Consider the following 21,232-nt stretch of genomic DNA (forward strand, 5'->3'; position numbering starts at 1 on the left):
AATCTCCTCTGCACCTTTTCCAAAGCTTCCACATCCTTCCTATAATGCGGTGACCAGAACTGCACGCAATACTCCAGGTGCGGCCGCACCAGAGTTCTGTACAGCTGCAGCATGACCTCGTGGCTCCTAAACTCGATCCCCCTACTAATAAAAGCTAACACACCATATGCCTTCTTAACAGCTCTATTAACCTGGGTGGCAACTTTCAGGGATTTATGTACCTGGACACCAAGATCTCTCTGCTCATCTACACTACCAAGAATCTTCCCATTAGCCCAGTATTCTGCAATCCTGTTACTCCTTCCGAAGTGAATCACCTCACACTTTTCCGCATTAAACTCCATTTGCCATCTCTCAGCCCAGCTCTGCAGCCTATCTATGTCCCTCTGTAACCTACAACATCCTTCGGCACTATCCACAACTCCACCGACCTTCGTGTCATCCGCAAATTTACTAACCCACCCTTCTACACCCTCATCCAGGTCATTTATAAAAATGACAAACAGCAGTGGCCCCAAAACAGATCCTTGCGGTACACCACTAGAAACTATACTCCAGGATGAACATTTACCATCAACCACCACCCTCTGTCTTTTTTCAGCTAGCCAATTTCTGATCCAAAGCACTAATTCACCTTCAATCCCATACTTCTGTATTTTCTGCAATAGCCTACCGTGGGGAACTTGGGGAGCTTCCAACAAGGAATTTGAAATCAGAAGGCTGTTAGCTCCTGGATTGAGAACACCTCCCTCCTGTGTGCTCTCATCTCACTCTCACCAGCTTCAGAAACTATTGAAGACATATGAACCCCAAGAGAGAAAAGTCTCCTACAGAGAACAAGGTTTAAGAAGAATACTGGGTCCCAACGAAAAGCAAGACTACCTACAATCAAGGACCCTACAGCGAACTCGATGCGCAGTAAAAAAAACCCTCTTCAGAAATTACCTCAAACCTCTCCATTTTATTTTTCTTCTGCTCTTTTCTGTCCCTATTTGCATTTGTGTATCGCGTGTGCATTCAAGCATCGGTGCGTCGTATATCCGTAGGCGTTAACTGTATGATAGTTTAAGTGTAAGGATTAATAAATTTCATTTTTCTGCTTTAAACCTAAAGAAAACCTGGTATGCTCATTTCTTTGTCTTATAATTGGAAAGCTGTGAACAAAGATTCATAAAGGGGGAGCTCAAAAACACAGTGTGTTTAAAAATTAAACCCTGTTACAATAAGACCAGTTAAGACAGTAAAAGACCCCTAGACACCTTTCTCGCCTGGTTGTAACACCCTTCTCTGGATAAAGAGGTTTCCCCCGAATTCTTTATTTGATTTACATAGCTCTGACATGATAGTTACAGCACAGAATCAAGCCAGTCTGGCCAACAAGTCCATGCGAGTGTTTATGCTCCACACAAGACCCCTCCCATCCTTCTTCATCTAACTCCATCAACATATATTTCGATTGCTTTCTCCCTCAGGTGGTTATCTAGCTTTCCCGTAATGCATCTATGCAATCTGTACCTCAACTACTTCTAGTGGTAGCGAGTTCCACATTCTAACCATTCTTTTGGCAAGGAAGGTTCTCCTGAATTCCCCATTAGAATTAAGAGTGACTCTTATATTAAAGGCTGCTAGCTGTAGTCTCATCTGCAAGTGGAATCACCTTCTCAAAGTCTATGTTATCAAACACTTCCATAATCTTAAAAACCTTTATCTAGTCACCCCTCAGTCTTATATTTTCTCGAGAAGAGCTCCAATCTTTGCTGATAGGTATCACCTCTCATTTCTGGTATCATTCTAGTAAATCTTTTTTGCACCTCCTCCAATGCTTTTATATCTTTTTTATAATATGGAAACAAGAACTGTCCACATTTGAGTTGCCTGCACTGGACCCCCAAGAAAACAACATATACAGTTGCCAAGTTCTGCCCCCCGCCCCTCAACATCATCCACTTGCAGAGTTCCCCACCTTCCACTCCAACAGCATCTACTTGCAGAGTTCCAGCCTCCCCTCACATCTGCAGATTGAGCTTAGTGGCAATTTCCGATGCTAAAAAATTTCCACAGGCCCTTACCTAATCTTTGCAGGCACCAAGGACTCTCTTCTCGTTGGCGCCAGCTTTTCAATGATGGGAAAGTGAAGGAACGTGAGCGCTGCATGTCATGCAGAAGATTGCGAATGCCTCGTAGGATCGCGGCGAATTAGATACAAATGCCTGCAAAACATTATTTAAAATATTTAAACTACAATCCCGTAGCATCGTGGCGGAGGTACCACCACGGAACTTCGCCGCCTCCAAGAAAATCTGAAACTGGCATTACGGCATTTTGTTCCATGGCAAACAAATCTACGCCGATTTTCTGGCTCATCCCCCCACCAAAAATCCAACCTTCCAATAGAGCATAAGATCCAGCCCCAAGAGTGGTCTAGCCAAGGTTCTATACCAGGTTAACAAAACTTCCAACTGTTTCAATTCTGTTCCTCTGAAAATGAATCCCAGTGCTTTGATGCATTTTTATGGCCTTGTTAACTTGCATTGCTACTTTTAACGATTTGTGAATCTGCACCCCGAGATCCTTTTGTTTCTCTACCCTATTAAGATTTATTTTTCAAGGAGTATGTGGCCTCCTTACTCCTCGTACCAAAATTAATCACCTCACACTTATTTATATTACAATTAATTTTCTATTTGCATGCCTATTCTACAGCTTTATTAATGTCTTCCTGTATTTTATCGCAGTCTTCCTCAGTATCAACTATATCCACCAATTTGGTATCCTTTGAAAATTTTCAAATTATACTTCTAATCCCTTAGTCCAAATAATTTATGTAAATAATGAACAGCAGTGATCCCAGAAACAATCCCTATGGAACATCATTTTATACCTTCTACCAATCTGAATAACTACCTTTAACCCCGACTTTCTGTTTTCTGTTTTGTGGCCAATCTGCTATTCATTCGGCTACTCTCCCTTTACTCCATATGGTCTGGCCTTAGTCCAGAGTCTACATCATCTAAGGTCGTTTGAAGATCCAAATATATTATATCTACTGAATTACACTTGTCTAGCTTTTCTGTTAACTTCTTCAAAGAACCCAATAAGTTAGTCAAGCATGACATTCACTTTTGGAACTTATGTGGACGATTCTTTACACATTTTTAGTTTCTAGATGTTTTTCTATTATAGTTCACAGTTCTCAATACATTTTTAATTATTCTAGTGCAATCAATTAATTGGTAGTTTAGTTACTAAGCCATCATTGTTCAATAGAGATGTACATTGGGGCAATATTATTAACAGCATTCTTACTTCCCAAAGTGGCTTTTTCTACTCGGAGTTAATAAATTCAACCTCAGTACAACCAGTACATCTGGCATCAGTGAAAGTGGCCATGGAACTGTTGGATTATCATTCAAACTCAAATGGTTCACTAATGTCCTTCATGGAAGGAAATAGAACATTCTTACCAGATCTGGCTTAGATGTGGCTTCAGTCCCACACCAACATGGTTGACTCTTAATTGCCCTCTGAAGCAGCCGAGCAAGCCATTCAGCAGTATCAAACAGTTATGAAGAATAGCACTCCAGCGGTTCAAGAAGGACTCTGGGGACAGGGGGATAAAAAGAAAGACAGATTTGCATTTATATAGCACCTTTGACAAACTCATGCTATCCCAAAGTGCTTTACAGCCAATGAAGTGCTTTGGAGTGTAATCACTGCTGTCATGTAGGCAGCATAGCAGCCAATTTGCATGCTTGTGTTCAAATCCCTCCCATGGCCTTGCCCCTCCCTGGTTCTGTAACCTCCTCCAGCCCTAAAACTGTGTTCCTCCAATTCTAGTCTCTTATTCATCCCTAACTTCCTCCGCCCCAGCATTGACAGCCATGCCTTCTGCTGCCTAGGCCCTCATCTCTAGCATTCCTTCCCTAAACCTCTCCACTTCAATACCTCCTTTAAGATGCCCTTAAAACCTATCGCTTTAACCAAGCTTTTGGTCCCCTGTCCCAATATCTTCATTGGCTGAGTGTCAATTTTTGACGGGTGACGGTCCTGTAAAGCATCTTGGGGCATTTTATTGCATTAAAGTTGCCAATGAAACATCTCCAATGAAAGAAGTTTCTCAAACTTCTGCCTAGAGACTATGAAGCGAGTGTTTTTGCAACAATTATCCATTCCAGTGTTCCCATAGCATTGTGCAGGTCCTCTAACATGCTCTCCCTTTGACACACCGAATTATATTCCATCAATCCAGTAAATTCTCGTCATTGCTCAATGTATGGTTAATTCTGAAATGGGGAGAGGAAAGGCAAACTGGGGCATTACATTGCTGAATAATTAAGGTCTGTCGCAAACATGACCTTAACTTTCCTTGCATCAGTTGTTCCATCTTTGGTGTCCTATACTGCCCCATTAGCTGTCTCTTTATAAAAATTATTAACATTTCTATATCTTTGCATGGTACTTGTTCTTCCCCAACACCCCCGAACCCCACACCATGCTTTTTATGGATCATTCCTATAAAACACTCCTTGCCTTCCTATATGGGTTCTGACAGTGAAAGAACAAGCTTGCATCTGTATAGTGCCTTTCACATCCTCGGAACATCTCAAAGTGTGTCACAGCCAATAAAGTACTTGTTGAAGTGTAGTCACTTGTATGAAATGCATCAGCTAATATGCACACAGCAAGATCTCACTAACAGCAATGTGATAAATACTGAAGACACCAAGAAGAAGTCCACTGCTCTTCTTTGTATAGTTCTGTGGATCTTTAATGTCCACCTAAGAAAGTAGGAAAGGGCTCAGTTTCAACCAAAAGATTCCAAAATGGAATTCCATCTGAAATATTCACCTGTCTTTCACCTCTTTTTGGATGTTTCAAGGACCTCCTGTATATTTCCAGCATTTTCTGTGAACACAGGCTGTTATTTTAAATGTGACTGTGTACACCATACCCACCAGAGGGCAGGATTTGTTGTGAAAATTGTATAACTTCCTAAAAAGTTTTAGTAACAGTTCAGTTTCCCACTGCAGTGTACTGAATATATGGGCTGAAGAATTATTCTAGGAATTTTTAAAACACACATTTATGTGATGCAATATTGTGAATACCGGGAATCTCATGCTGCTGTGTGTAAGAACCCAACCGGAGCACTAATGTCCTTCAGGGAAGGAAACTTGCTTTTGTCACACACATCGGAGGTGCAATGATACAACATTCATGGAGTAAATCTGAAGAATTATGAAAAAACAGACTTTGTCTTTAAAAAAAAATGAACCTTTATTTTTTTAAATGTGAACAATGGTCCAAAATGGCCACCAAAGAGAAGGGGATTAACCTTTTGTATATTCAAATAGTCTGACAAAGACAAAGGACAAATCTTCAAAGCCAAAAGGTAATAATGAAACCTATCTCACACATATCCTAGAAACATTCCAGAATTGAATGTTCTCTTCTAAAACAAAGGGGGTGTGAAGTAGCCACGTCCTGGGTCATTGTGCGGTCACTATGAGAAGAAATTAGAATGTCCCCAAACTGGAGGTGTGAGGTGACAGTTTTACCTTTTAAAAAGACAGTCAGAACGAGAAAGAGAGAGAGAGACTGACCCAGAAGGTGAAGCTACTTCTAACTTTTGGCATTCCAGAAAACCAGGAATCACATGTCCTACTGGAAAAATCTGACATCTATGTCATACAGCAGAGAGAGAGCTAGAAGTGACCCACCAACTTTAACAGAACCTTCAATCAACAGAGAAATCTACAATCATCACAGGCCTGCATCCCTCTATAACTCTCTTGACTCTCAAGAGAATTCAACAGGTTTATCGTAACCCATCTCCCCCTCGCTAAAACCCACCTACTACTTTCCCTATCTTATTTGTTTCTTCGTGTGTGTGTGTGTGTGTGTGTGTGTGTGCAAGTGAATGCAGTTGCGACAATTTCAGGATAAGGTATTTTAAATTCATTCTTGGGATGTGGGCATTGCTGGCTATGCCAGCATTTATTGCCCATCCCTAATTGCCCTTGAGAAGGTAGTGGTGAGCTGCCTTCTTGAACCACTGCAGTCCATGTGGGATTGGTACACCCACAGTGCTGTTCGGAAGGGAGTTCCAGGATTTTGACCCAGCGACAGTGAAGAAACAGTGGTATAGTTCCAAGTCAGAATGGTATGAGGCTTGGAGGGGAACTTGCAGGTGGTGGTGTTCCCATGCATCTGCTGCCCTTGTCCTTCTAGGTGGTAGAGGTCATGGGTTTGGAAGGTGCTGTCTAAGGAGCCTTGGTGCGTTGCTGCAGTGCATCTTGTAGATGGTACACACTGCTGCCACTGTGCATCAGTGGTGGAAGGAGTGAATGTTTGTGGATGGGGTGCCAATCATGTGGGCTGCTTTGTCCTGGATGGTGTTGAGCTTCTTGAGTGTTGTTGGAGCTGCACTCATCCAGGCAAGTGGACAGTATGCCATCACACTACTGACTTGTGCCTTGTAGATGGTGGACAAGAAGGTGAGTTACTCATTGCAGGATTCCGAGCCTCTGTCCTGCTCTTGTAGCCACAGTATTTATATGGCTACTCCAGTTCAGTTTCTGGTCAATGGTAGCCCCTTCTTTTGGGCCTCCTTATCTCGAGAGACAATGGATACGCGCCTGGAGGTGGTCAGTGGTTTGTGAAGCAGCGCCTGGAGTGGCTATAAAGGCCAATTTCAGTTTCTGGTCAATGGTAGCCCCTAGGATGTTGATAGTGGGGGATTCAGTGATGGTAATGCCATTGAATGTCAAGGGGAGATGGTTACATTCTCTGTTGTTGGAGATGCTCATTGCATGGCACTTGTGTGGTGTGAATGTTACTTGCCACTTATCAGTTGAAGCCTGGATATTGGCCAGGTCTTGCTGCATTTCTACACTGACTGCTTCAGTATTCAGTATTTGAGGAGTCACAAATGGTGCTGAACATTGTGCAATCAACAGCGAACATCCTCACTTCTGACCTTATGATTGAAGGAAGGAAGGAAGATCATTAATGAAGCAGCTGAAGATGGTTGGGCCTACATCACTACCCTGAGGAACACTTGCAGTGATGTCCTGGAGCTGAGATGATTGACCTCCAACAACCACAACCTTCTGCCTTTGCACTAGATATGACTCCAACCAGCGGAGTGCTTTCTCCCTGATTCTCATTGACTCCAGTTTTATTAGGGCTCATTGATGCCACACTCGGTTAAATGCTGCCTTGATGTCAAGGGCTGTCACTGTCACCTCACCTTTTGAGTTCAGCTCTTTTGTCGACGTTTGAACCAAGGCTGTAATGAGGTCAGGAGCTGAGTGGCCCTGGCGGAAACCAAACTGAGCGAGACTGAGCAGGCTATTGCTAAGCAAATGCCACTTGATAGCACTGTCTATGACACCTTCCGTCACTTTACAGATGATTGAGAGTAGACTGATGGGGTGGTAATTGGCTGGGTTGGATTTGTCTGCTTTTTGTGTACAGGGAATACCTGGGCAATTTTTCACATTGTCGGGTAGATGCCAGTGTTTTAGTTGTACTGGAACAGCTTGGCTAGGGGCTCAGCAAATTCTTGAAGACAGGTCTTCAGTACTATTGCCGGAATGTCGTCAACGCCCATGGCCTTTGCAGTATCCAATGACTTCAGTCGTTTCTTGATATCACAAGGAATTAATCGAATTTGCTGAAGACCAGCATCTGTGATACTGGGGACTTCAGGAGGAGGCCGAGATGGATGATCAATTTGGCACTCTTGGCTGAAGATTGTTTAGTTTTTAGTTTAGAGATACAGCACTGAAACAGGCCCTTCGGCCCACCGAGTCTGTGCCGACCATCAACCACCCATTTATACTAATCCTACACTAATCCCATATTCCTACCACATCCCCACCTGTCCCTATATTTCCCTACCACCTACCTATACTAGGGACAATTTATAATGGTCAATTTACCTATCAACCTGCAAGTCTTTTGGCTTGTGGGAGGAAACCGAAGCACCCGGAGAAAACCCACGCAGGCACAGGGAGAACTTGCAAACTCCACACAGGCAGTACCCAGAATTGAACCCAGGTCGCTGGAGCTGTGAGGCTGCGGTGCTAACCACTGCGCCACTGTGCTGCCCCATTTGCATTGTTGCAAATGCTTCATCCTTATCTTTTGCACTGATGTGCTGGGCTCCCACATCATTGAGGATGGGGATATTTGTGGAGCCCCCACATCTTGTTAGTTGTTTAATTGTCCACCACCATTCACGACTGGATGTGGCAGGACTGCAGAGCTTAGGTCTGATCCGTTGGTTGTGGGATCACTTAGCCCTGTCTATCGCATGCTGCTTACGCCGTTTGGCACACAAGTAGTCCTGGGTTGTAGCTTCACCAGGTTGACACCTCATTTTGAGGTATGCCTGATGCTGCTCCTGGTATGCCGTCCTGCACTCTTCATTGAACCAGGGTTGGTCCCCCGGCTTGATGGTAATGGTAGTGTTGGATATGCCAGGGTATGACGTTACAGACTGTGGTTGAGTACAATCCTGTTGCTACTGAAGGCCCGCAGTGCCTCATGGATGCTTAGTTTTGAGTTGCTAGATCTGTTCAAAGTTTATCCCATTTAACGCTTTGGTAGTGCCACACAAAACAATGGTGGGTATCCTCAATTGAAGACGGGACTTAGTCTCCACAAGGACTGTACGGTGGTCACTCTTACCAATACAGTCATGGACAGATGCATCTGCGACAGGTAGATTGGTGAGGATGAGGTCAAGTATGTTTTCCCCTCTTGTTGGTTCCCTCACCACCTGCTGCAGACCCAATCTAGCAGTTATGTCCCTTAGGACTCTGCCAGCTCGGTCAGTAATGGTGCTACCAAGCCACTCTTGGTGATGGACATTGAAGTCCCCCACCCAGAGTACATTCTGTGCCCTTACCACACTCAGTGCTTCCTCCAAGTGGTGTTCAACATGAAAAAGTACTGATTCATCAGCTGGTGGGTGGGGGGGGGTGGGTGTTGGGTGGTAGGCAGTAACCAGCAGGAGGTTTCCCTGCCTGTGTTTGACCTGATATCATGAGACTTCATGAGGTCCAGAGTCAATGTTGAGGACTCCCAGGGCAACTCCCTCCTGACTCACAGTATACCACTGTGCCACCACTTCTGCTGAGTCTGTTCTGCCTGTAGAACAGGACATACCCGGGGATGGTGATGGCAGTGTCTGGGACATTGTCTGTAAGGTATAATTCTGTGAGTATGTCTATGTCAGGCTGCTGCTTGACTGGTCTGTGAGACAGCTCTCCCAACTTTGGCACAAGCTCCCAGGGTTTGATACAACTGAGTGGCTTGCTAGGCTGTCTCAGAGGGCATTTTAAGAGTCAACCATATTGCTGTGGGTCTAGAGTCTGCTGTAGGCCAGACCAGGTGAGGACAGCAGATTTCCTTCCCTAAAGGATGTTAGTGAACCAGCTGGTTTTTTACAACAATCGACAATGGTTTCCTGGCCATCATTAGACTAGCTTTTAATTCCAGATTTATTAATTGAATTCAAATTCCACCTTCTGCCATGGTGGGATTCGAATCCATGTCCCCAGCGTAGTACTCTGGGGTCTCTGGGTTACTAGTCCTGTGACAATACCACTATGCCACCACCTCCCCCATTAATAAATAAACAATTTGACTTTCTGTTTTTGAAAACCTAGAAGAAAACCTGTCGCTATCTATTTATTTGAAAAATAAAACACAAAGGCACTAAATTCTTAATACAATTACATTTGCTGCAGTCAGGTGGGGAGTTGAACAGTGGGAACCACCCATGTCACACCATGTTGCCATAACACTGTCCTTACATGTGACTGCAGTCCCACACCAATCTGGTTGGCTCTTGGGGAAGGATTTTCCCTCAAGGGTCGGGAAACTGACGTTGAGACCATTTCCAGGTTCGAACCCTCAAGGAGTGAGATGGGGGTGTATTCAGAGCCCGTGATTTTTTGCGGAGGCGTGCTGCTAATTGCTGGAGGGCAGGTTGGGAGGCCAATTAGTGGCTGGGGATGTGGGTTGGAAGCGGGACTACTGAAGTGCGGGCCCCATTTAAAGTCATGGCAGCCAGTACTGTGGCTGCCGTTTGACTGAAAGAATGGATGCACTGGGGATTCAGGCAAAGGCCTGGCACCCAGGGTAGGGCTGCCCCTCAATTCTCCGATGCTGACCTTGAGATCCTCCTGGAGGATGTGAGGGAGAGGAGGAAGGCCTTTGTTCCATAGGGTGGAAGTAGAAGGCCACCCATCCAGACAAATTTGGCATGGCTGGAGGTGACTGAGACCATCAGCAGCCGGAGTGAGGTATGGAGGAACCTGGTCCAGTGTTGCAAAAGGTGCAATGACTTTCTTCGCTCTGGCAAGGTGAGTGCAATGTCAGACCCTGATGACAGGCCTCAGCAGACACTCTAGCTGAGGAGCCTGATGACACATCCTGCTCCTGAACAGGGAAGTAACATGTGCCCAGGGTACTTACTAACCCTTCAGCTAGACTTGGAGCCTTAGCGCTGTTGAGGACCTGGCAGCACTGATACATCAAACCTCTTATGTATGTGAGCCACTGGCATTGCTCAGAGGCCAACAGTGTCTTATTTCTCTCTCTTTTTCCCTTGCAAGAGAAAAGTGCGCGCAATGCCTGGAAGAGGGCTCTTACAGGAGTAACAGCACCCAGTTTCCATACCATCACTGCCGTGGAGGAAGGAACCATGGAAATCTCAAAGGTGGCCCCGCAGGAGCAAGTTAGGAAGGAGAGATGGGCATACCTGGTGGAGGGGGTGAAAAGATATTGCTATCAGTCCATGAAGGGGTAGAGTGCACTCCTCCCTGTCTGGCAGCATGCCAAAGACTCAGCTACATTGAGAAGCATCAGCACTGCAGAGGTTTCAACTGTCAAAGGCTAGTTCTCATGATCTCGTCTTGTGTCTCCCACAGGTTCTGACGTGGAGGGGGAACATCTGAGTCCTGTCACGGTACTGGGGCCATCAAAGAAACAGAGACAGCAGAGTCTGCACCGCCATATCTTACAAGCACACAATCCACCAGTGCAGTTACTCTCACATTGGTGGGTCTTCCCACGTAATTAGAAAAGGTGGCACTGGGTGATAAGCACAGCAGTAGTGAGCAGGGGCAGGTGAAAGAGACAGAGGCAGCTGTGGGCATTCCCCCTTGGAGGATGGAGGACAGACACAGCCATGCTCAGCTAGGCACAAATGCAGGGTCTCAGCAGGATCTACCTAGCCCAGCGTCAGCAGATGTGTTCCCACATGTCAGAGTTCCCTGAGGCACTGCGTGGTCATGGGTTGAGAATGGAGGGGTCCATTCAGCTCATGTGTGCCACCATGGCTCAGGGCTTTAAAGGCATGCGCTCATCCATTGAGAGAGTGGCCATATGCAGCAGCACACTGAGTGAAGGCAGGTAAAGTGCATTGACATGCACAGAGTGCATGCCACGCTGTCTAGCATGGATCGGTCAGTGGCACTGATGGCACAGAGATATTAGGAGTGTATGCCAGTGGCACCCCAACTGGTGCTCCTTTCCAGCTATCCAGAGTGCCAGCCAAGGACTGAGGCAGTCATCAAGGTGGATAAGGGTGCCACCCCTCATGGGGTGCCATCATCATCGGCCTCCTTGGCCCCTCTAGCTGAGGGACCATCTATGCAGTAGGGCCTGGTGATGGAGAATGCCCCTGCATTGACGCCGGTGCAGTAGCTTCTGGAGGTGCCACCATTGGCACCTCCATGATAAGGACGGCCTCCATGCAAAGCAAGCAAAGATAAGCGAGCAGGCTACCTCCACCTCATCTGAGGCCACAAGGAGAGCATTGTGTAGGTGGCCGAGATCAGAGGCCACCACATCGGGCAGAGCACTGAGTGCTTCACTGGGGTTTGCATCACTTGTAAATGTGCACTTTTGTACATTCTAAACACACTGTAAATATTGACACATGACATTAGATGTGTGAGCTTCCAATCTTTAATGGTGAGACTGGAAAGAGGGAAGAGGTGGTGATGGGAAGCAAAGGTCTTTGAAAGAGGACAGTGAAAACTCTGGACAGATCTGCATGATTCACTGGCTGTGACAGTGAATCCATTCAAGGTTGCATCTTCAATGGAAGTGCTCAAAGTGAGTTCCAGACCATGCCATCCCCCTGGGTTAGAAGGACTCAGATGAAACATACCTCAATCAGATGATCCCTGACATTGTTGGCATCCTGACAAGACCCTCGAGTCCTTCACCGGGCCCGGCCACCTCACTGTGCAGCTGGAGCACATCTGTTCTGCATCTTCCTCCTCCTCCTCTTCTTCCTCCTCTTCCATGTCCTGCTCCTCCTCTTCCTCCTCCTCCTCTTCTTCTTCCTCTTCTATGTCCTGCTCCTCCTATCCCTCCTCCTCCTCTTCTTCTTCCTCCTCTTCCATGTCCTGCTCCTCCTCTTCCCCCAATGAGCTGTGTCAGTCCAGGACCTCACCCTCTAAAGGTTCCAGACCTCTCTAGAGGGCCACGTTATGGAGAGAGCAGAAGACAACCACAATGTGCGAGACCCTTGCAGGAATGCACTGCAGGGCATCACTTGACCAGTCCAGGAACTGGAACCACATTGTCAGAAGCCCGATGGTCTGCTCGATAGCGGTCCTTGTGAGCAGGTGGCTTTGATTGTAACACCTCGGTGGCTCCGACTCGGGGTCATGTAGAGGAGTGAGCAGCCATCTCTTCAAGTGATAACCATTGTCCCCTAGAATCCATCCACAAAGTTTTGGTCGGGGGGAGGGGTGGAATGAAGAGCTGCGGCATCCTGGATTTCCAGAGGATGAAGGAGTCATGGCAGATGCCAGGAAAGTGAGCACAGATACGGAGGAAGCTCTTATTGTGGTCACAGACAAGCTGAATGTTGAGGGAGTGGAAGCCCTTCCTTTTGGTGAATCCCACTGGCCACTCATTCGGTGCCTTGACAGGGAGGGGAGACGATGGTGCAGTGGTAATGTCATTGGACTAGTAATCCAGAAGCCCAGGCTAATGACCTGGCAACATAGGTTCAAATCCCACATGGCAGCTGGTGGAATTTAAATTCAATTAATTAAGAAATTCAATTAATTAAGAAAAATCTGGAATTGAAAACTAGTCTCAGTAATGGTGCCACAAAACTATCATCGATTGTCGTAAAAAACCCATCTGGTTCACTAACATTCTTTAGGGAAGGAAATCTGCAATCCTTACCTGATCTGGACTATGTATGACTCCAGACCCACAGCAATATGGTTAAATCTTAACCGCCCTCCAAAATGGCCTAGCAAGCCACTCAATTGGCAAGGGCAATTAGGGCTGGGCAACAAATGCTGGCCTTGCCAGCAAAGCCCACATCCCATAAAAGAATAAACAAAAATATCAGTGCAATAGATGATGCCCCACACCTGGGGAAATCAGCGATGGAGGTAAAACCCACTGCCCTCTGTTCCTTTGATGTCCCATCTGTTTGAAATTGGATGTAATGTCCAGCTCTCATAAAAAGGGCATCAGTGACCAACATCCGCTGCTGATCCTTGGAAGGAGCTTCAGGCAAAGAATTTCAAGGCGACAGTGACTTTGACGGCTACTGGCAGGGCATGGTGAGCGGTGCTGCGAGGGTGTGAGGTCTTCTGCAATGAGGGCACAAATCTCAATGACCATCTGCCTGGATAAGCGCGTCTCCTACAGCATTGGTTCTCCGACATGTCCAGATAGCTCCATCTTTGATGGTGGATCCTATGCAGAGGGTATGGCCTCCGTTTCTACCTCTGGTCCCCCTCCTCTGTCCTCCTCATACGCCTCTTCTGCTGAGGATGTTGATCCTCATCATCACTGGGCCCAACATCTGAGAATCATGCGCCCATTACCAGCTGCTGCCTTCCTTGCACTCAGCTGGACTCTTAATAATGTCAGGAAACCTAATGCCCTCCACTTATCTTGTTGTGATGCCAGGAGGGTCATGGCCCCCTGCACTGCCCGAGCACATACAGACCCCTCTCCCCACAACCCCCCGGCACATCCGATGGCACCTGTGTGCCAGTGGCTGATTGCCCCTCTCAGCCGTGCTCCCTTTTATGGGTCCACCTAATATCATGGTGTGGCTATGACTGGCAGAAATAGAGTTTGGGATAAAGATCAGCCACAATTTAATGGAAGGGTGGAATAGACTCAAGGGGCATGATGGCCTACTCCTGTTGCAATGTTCCTTGGAGCTTAGGTCCTATAATGTGAAGGAAACCATCTGCGACCTTTCTCCTATTGTGTGGAGGTCACAAATAGGCCAGAGGGCAGGTTTCCTTCCCTGAAGTTCATGTTGCAGAACACATTCCAATGCAATAAACATAATAAGTAAATAGTACAGTTCACTTCTTTCCATTAATGTTTTCATATAAATAGCAGGAATGATTACAGCTATCGGCTGGCAGTTTCTGCTGTCTCCCCACTGATGACCAGCGAGAAATTAACCTCCTTCTGGGAGGGATGCAGTGTCTCTATAGTGTGTGGTTAACTCCAAGATGGTTTAGCTGGCATTGAGAGGTTGCAACTATTTGCAACAGACTTCCAATCCAAAGTCAGTGAGGTGTGCGTTATTTTAGGGCTCTGCTGAAGATCAACCACACAACTTGGCTCACTAATGGGTTCTGGACAGGTAGATGTCATTATTGACTGGGATTCTTTCCATTTACTTCTAGATAACTGTGCAAACCAGTATTCCAATGGTAAGCTGGTCCTAGTTGGTCACGCAGTGGGAATCTCACCAGAGTTCCCTGCTAATAAAACAAATGGGGTTAGCTGATTAAATTACAGTGGTCACATGAAGGCTCTTAAACCTGTTGTCAACCTGTGTCTAAGCTTTCAGCCTCGGTTAAGTGAGGTCCATCTCTATGGAGAGAGAATGTGCATTCTATATCAGAAAAACAGAGACTCTTAACCTTGGATCTCTCAGTAGCTTGGTTCAGTGGAGACTCAAACATCAAAGAACAAAGAGCAAAGAACAGTACAGCACAGGAACAGGTCATTCGGCCCTCCAAGCCTGCGCCGATCATGATGCCTGTCTAAACTAAAACCTTCTGCACTTCCGGGGTCCGTATCCCTCCATTCCCATCCATTCATGTATTTGTCAAGATGTCTCTTAAACATCACTATCGTACCTGCTTTCACCACCTCCCACGGCAGCAGGTTCCAGGCACTCACCACCCTCTGTGGAAAGAACTTGCCTCGTGCATTCCCTCCAAACTTTGCCCCTCACACCTTAAACCTATGTCCCCTAGTAACTGACTCTTCCACCCTGGGAAAAAGCTTCTGACTATTCACTCTGTCCATGCCGCTCATATCTTTGTAAACCTTTATCAGGTCGCCCCTCCACCTCCGTCATTCCAATGAAAACAATCCGAGTTTATCCAACCTCTCTTCACAGCTAATACCCTCCAGACCAGGCAACATCCTGGTAAACCTCTTCTGTACCCTCTCCAAAGCCTCCACATCCTTCTGGTAGTGTGGCGACCAGAATTGCACGCAATATTCCAAGTGTGGCCGAACTAAGGTTCTGTACAGCTGCAACATGACTTGCCAATTTTTATACTCTATGCCCCGACCGATGAAGGCAAGCATGCCGTATGCCTTCTTGACTACCTTATCCACCTGCGTTGCCACTTTCAGTGACCTGTGGACCTGTACGCCCAGATCTCTCTGCCTGTCAATACTCCTAAAGGTTCTGCCATTTACTGTATATTTCCCACCTGTATTGGACCTTCCAAAATGCATTACCTCACATTTGTCCGGATTAAACTCCATCTGCCATTTCTCCGCCCAAGTCTCCAACCGATCTATATCCTGCTGTATCCTCTGACAATCCTCATCACTATCCGGAACTCCACCAACCTTGATGTCGTCCGCAAACTTACTAATCAGACCAGCTACATTTTCCTCCAAATCATTTATATATACTACAAACAGCAAAGGTCCCAGCACTGATCCCTGCAGAACACCACTAGTCACAGCCCTCCATTCAGAAAAGCACCCTTCCACTGCTACCCTCTGTCTTCTATGACTGAGCCAGTTCTGTATCCATCTTGCCAACTCACCTCTGATCCCGTGTGACTTCACCTTTTGTACCAGTCTACCATGAGGGACCTTGTCAAAGGCTTTACTGAAGTCTATGTAGACAACTGCCCTTCCTTCATCAATCATCTTTGTCACTTCCTCAAAAAACTCGATCAAGTTAATGAGACACGACCTCCCCTTTACAGAACCATGCTGCCTCTCGCTAATAAGTCCATTTGTTTCCAAATGGGAGTAAATCCTGTCCCGAAGAATCCTCTCCAATAATTTCCCTACCATTGACGTAAGGCTCACTGGCCTGTAATTTCCTGGATTATCCTTGCTACCCTTCTTAAACAAAGGAACAACATTGACAGTCCTCTGGGACCTCACCTGTAGCCAATGAGGATACAAAGATTTCTGTCAAGGCCCCAGCAATTTCCTCCCTTGCCTCCCTCAGTATTCTGGGTTAGATCCCATCAGGCCCTGGGGACTTATCTACCTTAATGTTTTTCAAGACGCCCAACACCTCCTCCTTTTTGATATCGACATGACCCAGACTATCTACACTCCCTTCCCTGGACTCATCATCCACCAAGTCGTTCTCTTTGGTGAATACTGATGCAAGGTACTCATTTAGTACCTCGCCCATTTCTTCTGGCTCCACGCATAGATTCCTTCCTCTGTCCTTGAGTGGGTCAACCCTTTCCCTGGCTACCCTCTTGCTCTTTATATATGTATAAAAAGCCTTGGGATTATCCTTAATCCTGTTTGCCAATGACTTTTCATGACCCCTTTTAGCCCTCCTGACTCCTTGCTTAAGTTCCTTCCTACTTTCTTTATATTTCTCAAGGACTTTGTCTGTTCCCAGCCTTCTACCCCTTACGAATGCTTCCTTTTTCTTTTTGACTAGGCTCACAATATCCCTCGTTATCCAAGGTTCCCGAAACTTGCCAAACTTATCCTTCTTCCTCACAGGAACATGCTGGTCCTGGATTCTAATCAACCGACGTTTGAAAGACACCCACATGTCAGATGTTGATTTACCCTCAAACAGCCGCCCCCAATCTAAATTCTTCAGTTCCTGCCTAATATTGTTATAATTCGCCTTACCCCAATTTAGCACCTTCACCCGAGGACTACTCTTATCCTTATCCACAGGTACCTTAAAACTTACGGAATTATGGTCACTGCTCCCGAAATGCTTCCCCACTGAAACTTCAACCACCTGGCCGGGTTCATTCCCCAATAGCAGGTCCAGTACAGCCCCTTCCCTAGTTGGACTATCTGCATATTGTTTCAAGAAGCCCTCCTGGATGCTCCTTACAAATTCTGCCCCATCCAAGCCCCTAGCACTAAGTGAGTCCCAGTCAATATAGGGGAAGTTAAAATCACCCACCACTACAACCCTGTTACCTTTACATCTTTCCAAAATCTGTCTACATATCTGCTCCTCTCTCTCCCACTGGCTGTTGGGAGGCCTGTAGTAAACCCCCAACCTTTCCTATTCCCATATTGCCTCGCTGCATGATCCCTCCGAGCTGTCCTCCTGCAGTACAGCTGTGATATTCTCCTTAACCAGTAATGCAACTCCCCCACTCCTTTTTTACATCCCCCTCTATCCTGCCTGAAGCATCTAAATCCCGGAACGTTTAGCTGCCAATCCTGTCCTTCCTAACCAAGTCTCTGTAATAGCAACAACATCATAGTTCCAAGTACTAATCCAAGCTCTAAGTTAATCAGCCTTACCTGTTATACTTCTCGCATTGAAACAAATGCACTTCAGACCACCAGTCCCGCTGTACTCAGCAACATCTCCCTGCCTGCTCTTCCTCTCAGCCTTACTGGCCTTATTCACTAGTTCCCCCTCTGTTATTTCACCTGCTGATCTACTGCTCTGGTTCCCACCCCCCCTGCCACACTAGTTTAAACCCTCCCGAGTGACGCTAGCAAACCTCACAGCCAGGATATTTGTACCCCTCCAGTTTAGATGCAACCCGTCCTTCTTGTACAGGTCCCACCTGTCCCGGAAGAGATCCCAATGATCCAGATATCTGAAACCCACCCTCCTACACCAGCTGTTTAGCCATGTGTTTAGCTGCACTATCTTCCTATTTCTAGCCTCACTGGCACGTGGCACAGGGAGTAATCCCGAGATTACAACCCTTGATGTCCTGTTTTTTAACTTACTACCTAACTCCCTGAACTCCCCCTGCAGGACCTCGTCACTCTTCCTGCCTATGTCGTTAGTACCAATGTGTACCACAACCTCTGGCTGTTCACCCTCTCCCTTCAGAATGCCTGCTGCCCATTCAGAGACATCCTTGACCCTGGCACCAGGGAGGCAACATACCATCCTGGAGTCTCTTTCACGTCCACAGAAGCGCCTATCTGTGCCCCTGACTACAGAGTCCCCTATAACTATTGCTCTTTTGCACTTTGTCCTTTCCTGCTGAACAACAGTGCCAGCCGTGATGCCACTGCTCTGGCTGCTGCTGTTGTTTTCCCCTGATAGGCCATCCCTCACAACAGTATCCAAAACAGTATACTTGTTAGAGAGAGGGACAACCACAGGGGATTCCTGCACTGACTGCCTGCCCCTTCTAGTGGTCACCCATCTTTCTGCCTGCACCTTGTGTGTAACCACGTCTCTAAAACTCCTGTCTATGATGCTTTCCGCCACCTGCATGCTCCTAAGTGCATCCAATTGCTGCTCCAACCAATCCATGTGGTCTGTGAGGAGCTGCAATTGGGTACACTTCCTGCAGATGTGGTTGTCCGGAACGCTGGAAGCGTCACAGACCTCCCACATCTCACAGGTGAAGCACTTTACCCCTCTAACTGACATTTCTATCACTAATTAATACATTAATTTAAATCCTTTTAATTTAAATTAATTATTAAATGTTTACTAAATTAAGTTACAACTAACTATATGGTCCCTAGCGCTAGATATCTGCTATAAATATGAAATGCTGAATACAGTAATCTCCTCCCTCGGGTTTAGTTACTCCTCTACTTATTAATTAATTAGTTAATTAGGGTTAATTAGTTTATCATCGTGATGGGTTTCCAGATATGTCAGAATGCCAATACCCAAAACAAAAAAAAAGGACTGGGCTTCTTCTGCTTTTCATTGCAAGTTGTATTCACTGTTGTTGAATAGAAATCAATGACTAACCACAGGTATGGCTACGACAAACACCATTTTAGCCACATGCACTAATTTTAGTCGAAACCCCTTACGCTCACTTAGGCAGTTCAGGTAAATGTACTCTGTGTGTGTATATTTACTTAACAAATATATATTATCACTCAGTAACTAAAGATGTAAAGCACTCACAATGATTAGCATTTTCCCAACAAATGTACAGAAAGGTTAAAGTTCACCTACAGACGCCATGCAAAATGAGTATTGGATCACATGACCAACAATAGTATCTATTACTCATCGTTTAGTTACTCATCAGAAATGCATTTAGCCTCATCTGAATTCCCAGTTAGCCACGTGTAACTTGTATTGTATTATCCTAAAGTAGCAGCAATGGACACTTCAAGAGGAATTGTGTTTCCTTTTACTGATGTGACTGCTTGTTGCAGTGATGTTCATGTCTGTTGGATTTTTTTTTGGCTACATAACTGAGCCTGTAGCTCTGTAAATTCTGACTTTCGTTGTGGTAGCCTGGACCCAGACATGAGCAAGCTCCTTGATTTCCTCCTAGTCATATCCAATGCTGCATGGCATCGAGGTAGTGGCAAGTGATCACCTTCACACCGTTAATTTTGGTTGAAGCACTATAGGAAAATAGTCCAGTCCAAAATATAATGCAACTTGCTGAGGCTGAACAGGGAGAAAGACTCCTAAATCTAGTTCCGGGTTTTGAACTACTGTCATCAGCAAAGAAATAACACCACTACCCAGTTACCCAGTCCAGAGAGAGGTAGGTGCATGCTTATTTTGCCTCAATCCCCCCCCTCCCCATTTTCCCAAGCACCATTTATGAAGAATTGAAATGAAGGAATTAGAATCATAGAATTATAGAATGGATACAACACAGAAGAACACCATTTGACCCATCGTGCCCATACCAGCTCTCCTTAAGAGCAATTCTGCTAGCCCCACTCCCCCGCCCTTTCCCGCTAGCCCTGCAATTTTTTTTCTCTTCAGATGCTTATCCAATTTTCTTTTGAAGGCCTTGATTCAACCTGCCGCCACCACGCTTTCAGGCACTGCATTCCAGATCCTAACCACTCGCTGCATAAAAACGTTTTTCCCCATGTTGCTGTTGGTTCTTTTGCCTATCAGCTCTCAACCATTCTGCCAATGGGAACAGTTTCTCTCTATCTACTCTGTCCAGACCCCTCATGGTTTGGAATATTTCTATCAAATCTGCTGTTAATCCTTTCTTCTCCAAGGAGAACAACCCCAGCTTCTCCAATCTATCCACATAACTGGAGTTCCTCATCCCTGGAACCATTCTCTTAAATCTTTTCTGCACCCTCTCCAATTTGGTTCTAATTTTGTTTTCTGATTTTATTTAATCACAAATTTTTAATTAAAATTTTGCTTTGGAAACAAATCCAGTCTTTTTTGTGTGACTTGATGTCTTTCCAAAATATAAACATAATTTTCCAGATCATACAGTTGTCAATATCTCATTAAAAGGGGGAAAAGGAATGTGGCTTCTTTTGAAATTATTCCCTACAGCAAAGCCATCCTCAATATTACAGAGTCCTTCAGCTATGTGGTAGGACTACAATCAGGAGTCCTGCTAGCATGAATTTCACTGTGTCCTTTCTGTGGGTTCTGAATGTTCTGTTGATATTGGCTGAAGATGTTGACAATGTGCATTTATAAAATGAACAAAACCCACTCTTACGTTGATTACATTCTTTCTCTATAACTGTCTAGCCGTAACTGTAGACCTTTAGTACACTCGGCCCATATCAGACCGAGCAACAATCAGAGCATTGCATCAGCCATGGCTCTGCAGTCGCACACTCGCCTCTGAGTCAGAAGGTAATGGGTCCAAGGTTGTGCTGTACTGAGGGAGTACAGCACTGTTGGAGGCGCCATTAAACTGAAGCTCCATTTGCCCTCTCAGATGGATGTTATGGATCCCGTGACACTGTCAAGAGGAGCAGGGGAGTTTTCCTGGTGCCTGGACCAATATTT

At 45.8% G+C, this 21,232-nt stretch overlaps 1 long non-coding RNA gene across 1 annotated transcript in view; it reads right to left on the reverse strand.

Annotated features, from left to right (window-relative positions):
- LOC137374104 (uncharacterized) overlaps window positions 1–21,232 on the reverse strand; it is a 151,596-nt gene that overhangs the window by 112,054 nt on the left and 18,310 nt on the right. The window contains exons 2-3 of the long non-coding RNA XR_010975763.1: window positions 3,465–3,600; window positions 2,070–2,210 (exon numbers count right to left, since the gene is read on the reverse strand). This is a non-coding gene — a long non-coding RNA (uncharacterized lncRNA). The remainder of the gene's footprint in view (window positions 1–2,069; window positions 2,211–3,464; window positions 3,601–21,232) is intronic.

The sequence above is a fragment of the Heterodontus francisci genome, chromosome 10, assembly GCF_036365525.1.
Source record: "Heterodontus francisci isolate sHetFra1 chromosome 10, sHetFra1.hap1, whole genome shotgun sequence".
Classification (NCBI taxonomy): Eukaryota; Metazoa; Chordata; class Chondrichthyes; order Heterodontiformes; family Heterodontidae; genus Heterodontus; species Heterodontus francisci.